We start from the raw sequence: 10,457 nt of genomic DNA on the forward strand, positions 1-10,457 counted from the left end.
TTTAAGTAGTTATAAGTTCTAGGGGAATTATGACCTAAGATGTTGAGTCCCATAGTGCTCAGAGCCATTTGAACCATTAGATGGGTGTTGCATGCCTGCTTCAAGAACAGGAATTAGTGAAAGAAAATGGTGGCACTCTTGCAGGTTTGCACTAACTTGGAGCGTTGGAGTGACATTAGATTTCTGATAGCTGAAGGCTTGAATCCAGTCGAAATTCTTCGTCGGATGACAGAGCAATACGGTGATTGAGTTGAACACAAGTGTACAAAAAAAGCTCAATTCAAGGGTAACAAGTGTGGAAGTTTTTCCATGCTCAGGAACCTCAGTCTGTGCAGTGATGGGAAACAACATTGCTGGAGCTGAGGAGTTGATACGGAGAAACAGGCGTTATTACGTTGATTGATGTTGCAGCGACGATGAAATTAGTGTAGGATAAGCCTACTATATTGTACAATGTTCAAGAAAGTTCATGTGTTGTGTGTTCCAAACCGTCTGAGATAACATATGAAAGAAGTGCGTATGGATGGGTGCTGGAAGAACTGACGTTCGTCTGCTTGCCCCACGCCACGTAAGCCCCCGATCTGGCACCTTCAGATTATCACATTTTCAACCCGTTTAAAGAAGCTCTTCGTGTCTCAACGTTCGGTAACGTTGGGGAAGTCCAGGCAGTAGTGCATAACCGATTACGCAGACGCAAATGGAGCTGGGAAGCATGTCCAGCGCTGCAGTAAATGCATACACTTTAATGTAGATTACGTTGAAAAATAAATAAGTGTTGTATCCCAGATAAGATCAAAGTGTAGTATCTGTTCTTATCAGCTTCATATCTGATACGTCCTGCATCGCAGGACGATAAGATTAAAATCATTTTTGGCTCATGACGGAGACCTGGGGACTTGTTCTACCTCTGCATCTGGTTAGCCCATCATTGCAGTTACTAGTACTAGATACTTTAAGAAAAAATTACCGATTTTTCACTGAATTATCCTTTTATTACGGTGTGTTACACTACAAGGTGTACTATCTTTGAGTATAACACTTTTCAGAGAAAAAAATATCTATAGGACCATTCAGTTAATTATTGACGTCACAACAGTTTATCCCAAATCTTCTGTGAGCTTAGTCTGGTTTTTGTGTAGAATACTAGAAGCATTAAAAATCAGATGGTATCTTCTTAACCTGTAAAACGGGTTATGCGTCGACAGCAGCTACTGAGATGCTAAAATCTGTTCAGAATAGCTGAACATCATTTGTATTTCATAACGTTAAGCGCAATCTTATTTAATCGATCCGTTACTGCACTATCTGCGGTACAGATACTAAGATCTTCTACCAGTTTATTCCCGCGACTACATTAAAGAAAAGTTATAGCCCTCCGCTGTCTAAATTGTTACTCATATTCCCTATATTGTTCGACGTAGTGGATATCCACTGTCACAAACGGTCTGCCATAGCTCAAAATACACGAAATTTTTATTCAACCGAAAGAGGTCAGCGCAACGCAACACGCATGCCCAAGCAGTTACCTCATTATTTATGGCCGAGAGACGTCAAGTTTATTGGAGCAATTAACAGCAGCAGCAAGTGCGTAACTTCCGCATAGTGTAGGTTCGTTCTCGAAAAAATATTGGACCATACGCCTTCATCCAGAGAGCTTGCCTAAATAATAGGATTCGATGAATCTTTTTCAAACCCAATTTATTTTTCAAACATTATTTCATATATCTGTAATGAATGGCATAATTTATCTTGTCACTGAGTGCCGAAAACAATTTCCTTGATTTTTTTAGTGTCTGGTGGTGGTGCTATTTTTTCACATGTAAGGATAAACCTGAATTTAATGATGAGATATTTCGGCGTATTCCAGAGATAATTCTAGTAGGTACCCTGAGTTAGAATCACTTGTTATCATTTTCACATCGAATTTTTTTATGCTCTCGGAAGAAAGTCATCCACAACTGAGGAACATCACCCAGCTATAAAGCTATTCACAGAAAGATATATGATGTAAGATTCTTCGATGATTTCGTCATAATCAGTCGTGAATCTGTTGTTGTCTATTCCATGTCCCGAAGAACAGTGAACAGTTCCACCTCCGATGCCTCGTTCTACAGACTGGAGTTTTTCTGCATCGGTTATTATCTGCAACTCGTCTTTGATAATTTTCATCAGAGCGTCCCATACGAAACCAGATGCGGTAATATAATGCGCAGAGTCAGGTTCACACAACACCACGCAAGTTTTCGAAGAGGCTGACAAGAAGCAACACATCAAATTTTAAATATGAATCAGAATAGTCCCTAAGTGTCTTACAATTGAATGCATTCCACATACTGCAAGCTATTTGGTTCTCAGTCTCTGTTATTGTTTCGCGAGTTAACAAACTCTCAGACTTGTCGATTGAGAATAAGCAGTCTTCCAGAGGGATTGATTCATCGCTTACATATTCAAATGGGACAGCTGCTAACTAAATTAACTCGTGATCGTCGTAAAAAAATGTGATCTCATTAACTTGAAATCTGCTGGTTTCAGGGAAGATGAACGCTTTTCAAGGGAACACATCTGAAAATTTTATTGGGCCATGAGTTGTAAATGTATGTAGCATCTCTTCTCTTGATGTATTACAGCAGTGGTTCTCGACGTCTCTTACACCATTGCCCCAGAGTGCAATCATACATTAACTAGTAACCATACAATCACCCTTACCCCATCCCTGCCATCTATTGGCTGCCCTCCCCACATTAACACCAGCTTCAGCATCTAACTGAACTGTAGAATGAAAGACTTTACCTGGAAAACTATTTTTTGAAGTAAAATATATAAAAAATGTTTTATAAAATATATAAATAATATTTAATATGTGTGTGTTTGTATTTGTGTGTGTGGGTGTTTTGTGTTCTGCTAGAATGAATGACGAAGGAATACGTGGTGCATCGCAAGTGCTAGCCACAAGTCCTTCTCAGAAAAGAAATCTAAGTATCCACAGTGAGTGTACACACTTGTTACAAAACATCCTGCCACTGCATTACACCTGTCCATTGCTGCACTTGCTTGACCTGCACATTGCAACCCCATTTAAAATCAAACAAGTTCAGATGTGCGCACTACACTTATTGTTCGTAAATCACTTGATTGCTGCGCACTTTGCCCCTGAACTGGGAGAAATTGGAAGACTTCAGCATGTTAATGCTTCGTGTCGGACCACAGCCACCAATAGTAATAGGGAACACGTATTATGTTCGAGTATAATGACTTTTATGGAGACTAGAAATCTACTCTGTAGAAATCAACATGGGTTTCGAAAAAGACGATCGTGTGAAACCCAGCTCGCGCTATTCGTCCACGAGACTCAGAGAGCCATAGACACGGGTTCACAGGTAGATTTCGTGTGTCTTGACTTCCGCAAGGCGTTCGATACAGTTCCCCACAGTCGTTTAATGAACAAAGTATGAGGATATGGACTATCAGACCAATAGTGTGATTGGATTGAAGAGTTCCTAGATAACAGAACGCAGCATGTCATTCTCAATGGAGAGAAGTCTTCCGAAGTAAGAGTGATTTCAGATGTGCAGCAGGGGAGTGTCATAGGACAATATACATAAATGACCTTGTGGATGACATCGGAAGTTCACTGAGGCTTTTTGCGGATGATACTGTAGTATATCGAGAGGTTGTAACAAAGGAAAATTGTACTGAAATGCTGGAGGATCTGCAGCGAATTGACGCATGGTACAGGGAATGGTAATTGTATTTCAATGTAGACAAGTGTAATGTGCTGCGAAAACATAGAAAGAAAGATCCCTTATCATTTAGCTACAATATAGCAGGTCAGCAACTGGAAGCAGTTAATTCCATAAATTATCTGGGAGTATGCATTAGGAGTGATTTAAAATGGAATGATCATATAAAGTTGATCGTCGGTAAAGCAGATGCCAAACTGAGATTCATTGGAAGAATCCTAAGGAAATGCAATCCGAAAACAAAGGAAGTAGGTTACAGTACGCTTGTTCGCCCACTGCTTGAATACTGCTCAGCAGTGTGGGATCTGTATCAGATGGGGTTGATAGAAGAGGTAGGGAATATCCAAATTAGAGCAGCGCGCTTCGTTACAGGATCATTTAGTAATCGCGAAAGCGTTACAGAGATGGTAGGTAAACTCCAGTGGAAGACTCTGCAGTAGAGACGCTCAGTAGCTCGGTACGGGCTTTTGTTGAAGTTTCGAGAACATACCTTCTCATCATATATATATATATATGATGATTTTGAATATTGTTAAGGTAAATACATTGTTTCTTCTCTATCAAAATCTTTCTTTGGTAACTATGCCTATCAGTAGTTAGTGCCTTCAGTAGTTAGCATCTTTTATTTAGCTCGTAGTATAGGCACTCGCTGTATTGCAGTAGTTCGAGTAATGAAGATTTTTGTAGAGAAGTGATTCATGAAAGGCATAGGTTATTGTTAGTCAGGCCCATTCTTTTGTAGGGATTATTGAAAGTTGCATTGCGTTGCGCTAAAACCATTGTGTGTCTGTTTAGTTTTGATCAGAATAAGTAAAGAGAGAAATGTCTGGTTACGTTCAGTTCTCCTTCCCAGCGCCTTTCCGCCAATTGGACGTTTTGTGCCCGTCCAGACGCTTATATGCGTACATTGGCGGTCTCACGTGTGTTCCACTAGCTGGACACGTGATCGAAAATTCGTCACTGGTCTTGTTTCATATTCATTTGGAATTCTGAAACGCAGTTTTCTAAAAGCTTTCTTTCCTGTCCTCCTTCACATGGGCCATTACACTCGCTCTCGTCATCTGAGACACCTGGTCGGTCGTTGGCTTTCCGCCTGGGACACACCTTTAAGTGGATTCTGTGGTACCCCCTGTATCGAGGCATTGCCTCAGCGTCGTTCCTGCGAATTTCAATCTAAATCGCCTCTCGCTGCATGCTTCACCTTCCGCTCAAACATGCTTCATAAGAACAGTGTGTTAATTACCGTTGATTGAACGTCATCCCATTTTGCATTACATAGTGCTAGGCAAATTTGCTCATTATCACCGAATTAAGTTAGGTGCCATATTTACCTTCCCACTGCGATGACAAAGCTCTCATGTAAGGTACGAATTTGACGTTCATTTATTCTGCCACGTTACAAGGAAAAAAAAAAGATAAACGGAGACATTACGAAAGCTACACTATACAGTATTCAAACAATTCGAGATTAACACGTTTTTCCCCATATAAAAAAAACACTGAATTAAAATGTGTTTATACCAAGAAGTCCTGAGCCCATGCAAAGTCTCTAGCCCATTTGTCCATAGACTAAGACAAACATCGGACCGTTCTTTTCATTGAAACTGAACATACAGACAACAAATATATATGGTGCTCTTAATCCTTTGAATCGAAACGATGTTCAGAAACGTACCACTCCCGTGATACAGCCATTTGCGTACCTGTTTGCTAGGTAGGAATGCAATAGGGTAGTCATGGCAGGTGGTGGTTAAGTCAGATCAGATGAAGTCATTTGACGTCCACCCTATCTCTGTGTTTATGTTCGAGCCTCATTTGTGTGTCTGTCAGTGTTAGAGCAATATAGCCGACGACACGTTAGCAGAATACACTAACATGATACTTCTGTATGGCGAAGCTCACAGTCATAGAAGAGCTGCCCGTCGCCTTGATCAAGATCCACTTTATTGCACACCCTTCTCACGACAATTTCGTAATGGCTTCGCGAAAGGAGCAGCTTCACCGATAGCAGGCGTCACTGCGGTGCTCCAAGGAGAGGAGTGTAAGTGTGAACTACAGTGTTTGTCAAAACTGATTATGTTTGGTTATTAATGAGTGGAATTGTGAGACAAGTGATGTATTGGATCACAAATAATAAATTAGTTCTAAAAGTGGTCACGTTACGAATATATTTTCAAATGACTGTTGCACGGAAGTAGTACATTTGATGATATGGGTTCTGTGCTGGCATAAGCTGTCACCAGCACACCAGGCGGCAAAGAGGTTGGGAGAAGATCGACAGAGGCCAAAGACAGTTTCGCCAGAAACGCACTACCAACGCCCTCTCGACCGCCGGTGTTTACATTACCGCCACGGACTGGATGGCCTCTAAGTTCTAGTAAGTCTTCCAGTGCGTCAATGACTCGAGTCGTCAGTCGCATCCCTGTGAGAGTCGCACTAGCGGTTAGCTCAGCCTCTAGCCCAGAGTCCGTCAGTACCTAGTGACCAGAGATGTGTACATAACGGACTTGTACTTCACCAGCAGTGAGACTAACGTGGACCAACAGAAGAGCTTGTACCACAACACCTGGACTATTTTAAGTTAAGTAACTTCATGTTCTTATGAATGAAGAACCCTGTTAATTCATGCATTCAGTTTGTGTTACAGAAACAGGATACTGGCCACGAAACATACTCTCCTCGCTTCCCATGGTACGAGCCTACAGTGACGTCGAGAGGGCACAAAAGGTTCCCGTTCAAAATATTATTTACTCAGTCTCTGCTACAAGCCTTCGAAGTTTGTGAAGGGAATTTTAGAGAACCCTTTATGTGTATACTAGTATTAGGGTGTCTCTCCTAAGAGTTGTCAGGAGCATTTTCATCGGTGTTTCGGTAGATATTTGCAATTTCGTTTTCCCAACGTGTAGCTGGAGCCAACCTGAAAAGTACTACTCCTCACGTCTTTCATGCGACTCCTAGAGCCGATTTTTGACTGTTGCTGTTAATAAATATCGATGAAACGAACAACGCACCATACTAATTGCGAACTGCTCAATGAATGGCCAGGTAAAATTTCGAGTTAGAAAATCATTTTGTTTGTACTAGGAAACAAACCGACTATTTTCGTCGACCAGTGAGCGTCGTTTGATAGGTCTGCTGAGCAGGATTTCTTTGGGATGGCTCCAACTACGAGATGCAAAAACGAAATTGCAAATACCTGCCGAAACACCGGACGATATGCGCCTAACGACTTCTAGGTGAGTCACCTTGAACATGTATATTATTATTTAGAACAATTATACATAATTACGAAATAATAGAGAGGCATTCAAAGCAATCATACATAAATCCTAAATAATACAAAGTGTAAACAAAAGTACATTCTAGATATAAATAGGAGGGCTCCAAAATAAGATTCGAATGTGGCCCCAAAATTCCTTAAAATGGTCTTACAATAATATTCACAAGAATGCGAAGGTGAAAAGAAGATTTGTCAGATGACGACCAGTTTGGCTTTAGGGAAGATAAAGACTCCGAAGTTCTGACGTTGCGGTTGATAATGAAAGCAAGACTGAAGAAAAATCGAGACACGTTCGTGGGCTTTGTTGACCTGGAAAAAGGGTTCAACATATTCAAATGATGAAAGATGTTCGAAATTCTGAGAAACACAGGAGTAAACTATCGACAAGACAGGAAACATACAAAATGTACAAAAACCAACAGGAAGCAATCAACCTGGAAGACCAAGAAGGAAGTGCTCGGATTAAAAATGTTGTAAGACAGAATTGTGGCCTTCGCCCCTACTGTTCAATCTACACATTGAAGAAGCAATGACGGAAGTAAAAGAGAGGTTCAAGACCGGGAGTAAAATTCAGGGTGGAAACATATCAATCAGCATACCGCTGATGACATTGAAATACTCTATGAATATGAAAAAAAATTACAGGATCTGTTGGATGGAATATGAACAGTCTAATGACCAGACAATATGGATTGAGTGAATATCGGAAAAAGATAAAGATAACGAGATGCAGCAGAAATTAGAGTAGAGACCAACTTGAAATCAAAGTTGCTGCTAACGAAATCAAAAGTAAACAATTCCCTGGGCTTGGAAGCAAAGTTACCCATCATGCATAATGCAGACTGAAGCGACAAACGAAATTTTTTTGGCAAAGTAGGTATTAAAACGCGGATCTCGCAGCGAGAGCGGTGGTGCAATGGTTAGCACACTGGACTCGCATTCGGGAGGACGATGGTTCAATCCCGCGTCGAGCCATCCTGATTTAGGTTTCCCGTGATTTTCCTAAATCGGTCCAGGCGAATGCCGCGATGTTTCTTTTGAAACGGCATGGCCGATTTCCTTCCCTTCGCGGATCTCGTGCTCACTGGACAGATGGGCTAACCACTACGCCACTCTGACAGAATGGAGAATGGCTGTGCACCGCTGCACGGCCTACCGTTGCACGCTTTCCTCCTCAATCCAATTCCAGGTTCATGCCTCAGCCCACTTGGTACATCCCCTAAACTAGAAATTGGAATAGCATCTCAGACTCGAAGGAAACAGGTGTCTTGCCTGAAATCCAGGTATAGGTGCTTTTAATGAAATGAAACTAATTTATATGGTTTCAGAGACCTTGTCTGAAATATCTGTGATGTATGTATGCAGACTGAAGCGACAAATGAAAATTTGTTACTAAGGTCAGGATTCGAACCTGAGTCTCCTGTTCATTAGGCAGACCCGCTGATTACTACACCACCCTGGCACAGTGCCTTTGCACAACTAAACTGACTACCCAAACATGTCTCCCTTCTCAATTCTAAATCCCACTCGCAACTTAGCTCACTTTGTGTCTTCCCATCTCCGCATCTCGTGGTCCTGCGGTAGCGTTCTCGCTTCCCGCGCCTGGGTTCCCGGGTTCGGTTCCCGGCGGGGGCAGGGATTTTCTCTGCCTCGTGATGACTGGGTGTTGTGTGATGTCCTTAGGTTAGTTAGGTTTAAGCAGTTCTAAGTTCTAGGGGACTGATGACCATAGTAGTTAAGTCCCATAGTGCTCAGAGCCATTTGAACCATTTTGTCTTCCCATTTCGTTCGATGTTGAGGTATTATTCCACTAGAGTTGGAGAGCCTCTGCAATACTGTAGGGGGAAAACCAAGAGGAGTGACGCGTGGATGGGAATCGGGAAGTGTGCTATGGTAGTACATGGAGGTGTGCAAAACCCCTGTGCTAGGGTGCTGTAGTGGTTAGCAGATGTCCCTTAGCAGCAGGAGGCCAGAGCTCGAATTCTGGCCTTGGTAATGACAAAGAGGGCATTCCTGGCCAAGTGAAGTCTACTGGCATCAAACGTAGGCCTTGATTTGAGGCAGAAATTTCTGAGAATGTACGTTTGGAACACAACATTGACTGACAGTGAATCATGGACAGTGGAAAAACCTGAACAGAAGACAATCCAAGAGTTTGAGATTACAGAAGGAATGTTTAGAACTTAATGGACTGAAAATATAAGAGTGAGGAGATTGTCTGCCGGATTGTCAAACAAGGTACATACGGAAACCACTGACAACGAGATGGGACAAGTTGACTGGACATGGATTACGATATCAGGAATAACCTCCATGGCTCTAGAGAAAGCTGTAGAAGGAGTAGCAAGTAAATACATTGATTTGAATATATCCAGCAAGTAACTGACGACATAGTGTGAAAGTGCTTCCCCGAGGTGAAGGAGTTAGCGGAGGATATTGGTGGTGAGACACATCATACCATTCAGAAGACTGTTGACTCAAAAAAATTAATAAATAAACAAAAATAAAAATAAGATTTGTTGTAGATAAGTGAAAGCGGGCTAGAAAAAATGGTTCACATGGCTCTGAGCACTACGGGACTTGACTTCTGAGGTCATCAGTCCCCTAGAAGTTAGAACTACTGAAACCTAAGTAACCTGAGGACATCACACACATCCATGCCCTAGGCAGGATTCGAACCTGCGACCGTAGCAGTCGCGCGGTTCCAGACTGTAACGCATGCGGGCTAGAAGAATTGGCGTAAGAAAAGTAGGATAACCTGTTGTTTTCCTTGTTTTGGACGTTTAATACTGTACTGTGATTCGCTGGAGATGAGGAGAATGAGCAGGTGGTAGAGCGGGAAAGTGGTCTGACAGTAATTCGACACCATTTCAGTACTACACCGTGATTAGTTGGAAGAAAAAAGATGAGCTGAAAAAATACACAATTGTCCCTGTTTTCATATAAGGATAGGAGAAGGAGGCGGAGATGGAGGAGGAGGAGGAGGAAGAGAGTTTCAAATTTGCCATTAAAACAAGAAAATTATGTCAGCAATCTTGGATATTACACTATGTTTGGTTGGAGAAAAGAAGTACTGCATTGTGTGGTTGATTGGGAATACCAGATGAGGACGTGGTTTTTAATTTACCAAAAAAACTCAGCTGTCCTATTTCCACCATACTGGATTTCTTTTCATTGGTTGTTTCATTTCTAATACTGTGTTGTGACAGAGGGCGAAGATCGGTTTTTAGTTTTCCACTTGAGCAATTGGGCTATATCTGACTACTTGGATTGGCTGGAGATAAGGAAGGTCGTGGCTCCCCCTCCCCTCACCCCACTTCCCACGGGTAAAGTAACGGTACCGGACTTTATCTGCTATCTTGGATTTATAGACTCTGCTGTGGTTGGCTGAAAAAGGTAGGCGACGTGACTTTCCACTGATAAGATTTAATATGGCA

The 10,457-nt window shown here is 41.9% G+C and overlaps 1 pseudogene; it reads left to right on the forward strand.

The window, feature by feature from the left end:
• The first annotated feature begins 774 nt into the window (after nt 1-774).
• Nucleotides 775-956, forward strand: LOC126189796 (U2 spliceosomal RNA; annotated as a pseudogene).
• Nucleotides 957-10,457: the final 9,501 nt, after the last annotated feature.

This window comes from Schistocerca cancellata, chromosome 5 (genome assembly GCF_023864275.1).
Source record: "Schistocerca cancellata isolate TAMUIC-IGC-003103 chromosome 5, iqSchCanc2.1, whole genome shotgun sequence".
NCBI lineage: Eukaryota > Metazoa > Arthropoda > Insecta > Orthoptera > Acrididae > Schistocerca > Schistocerca cancellata.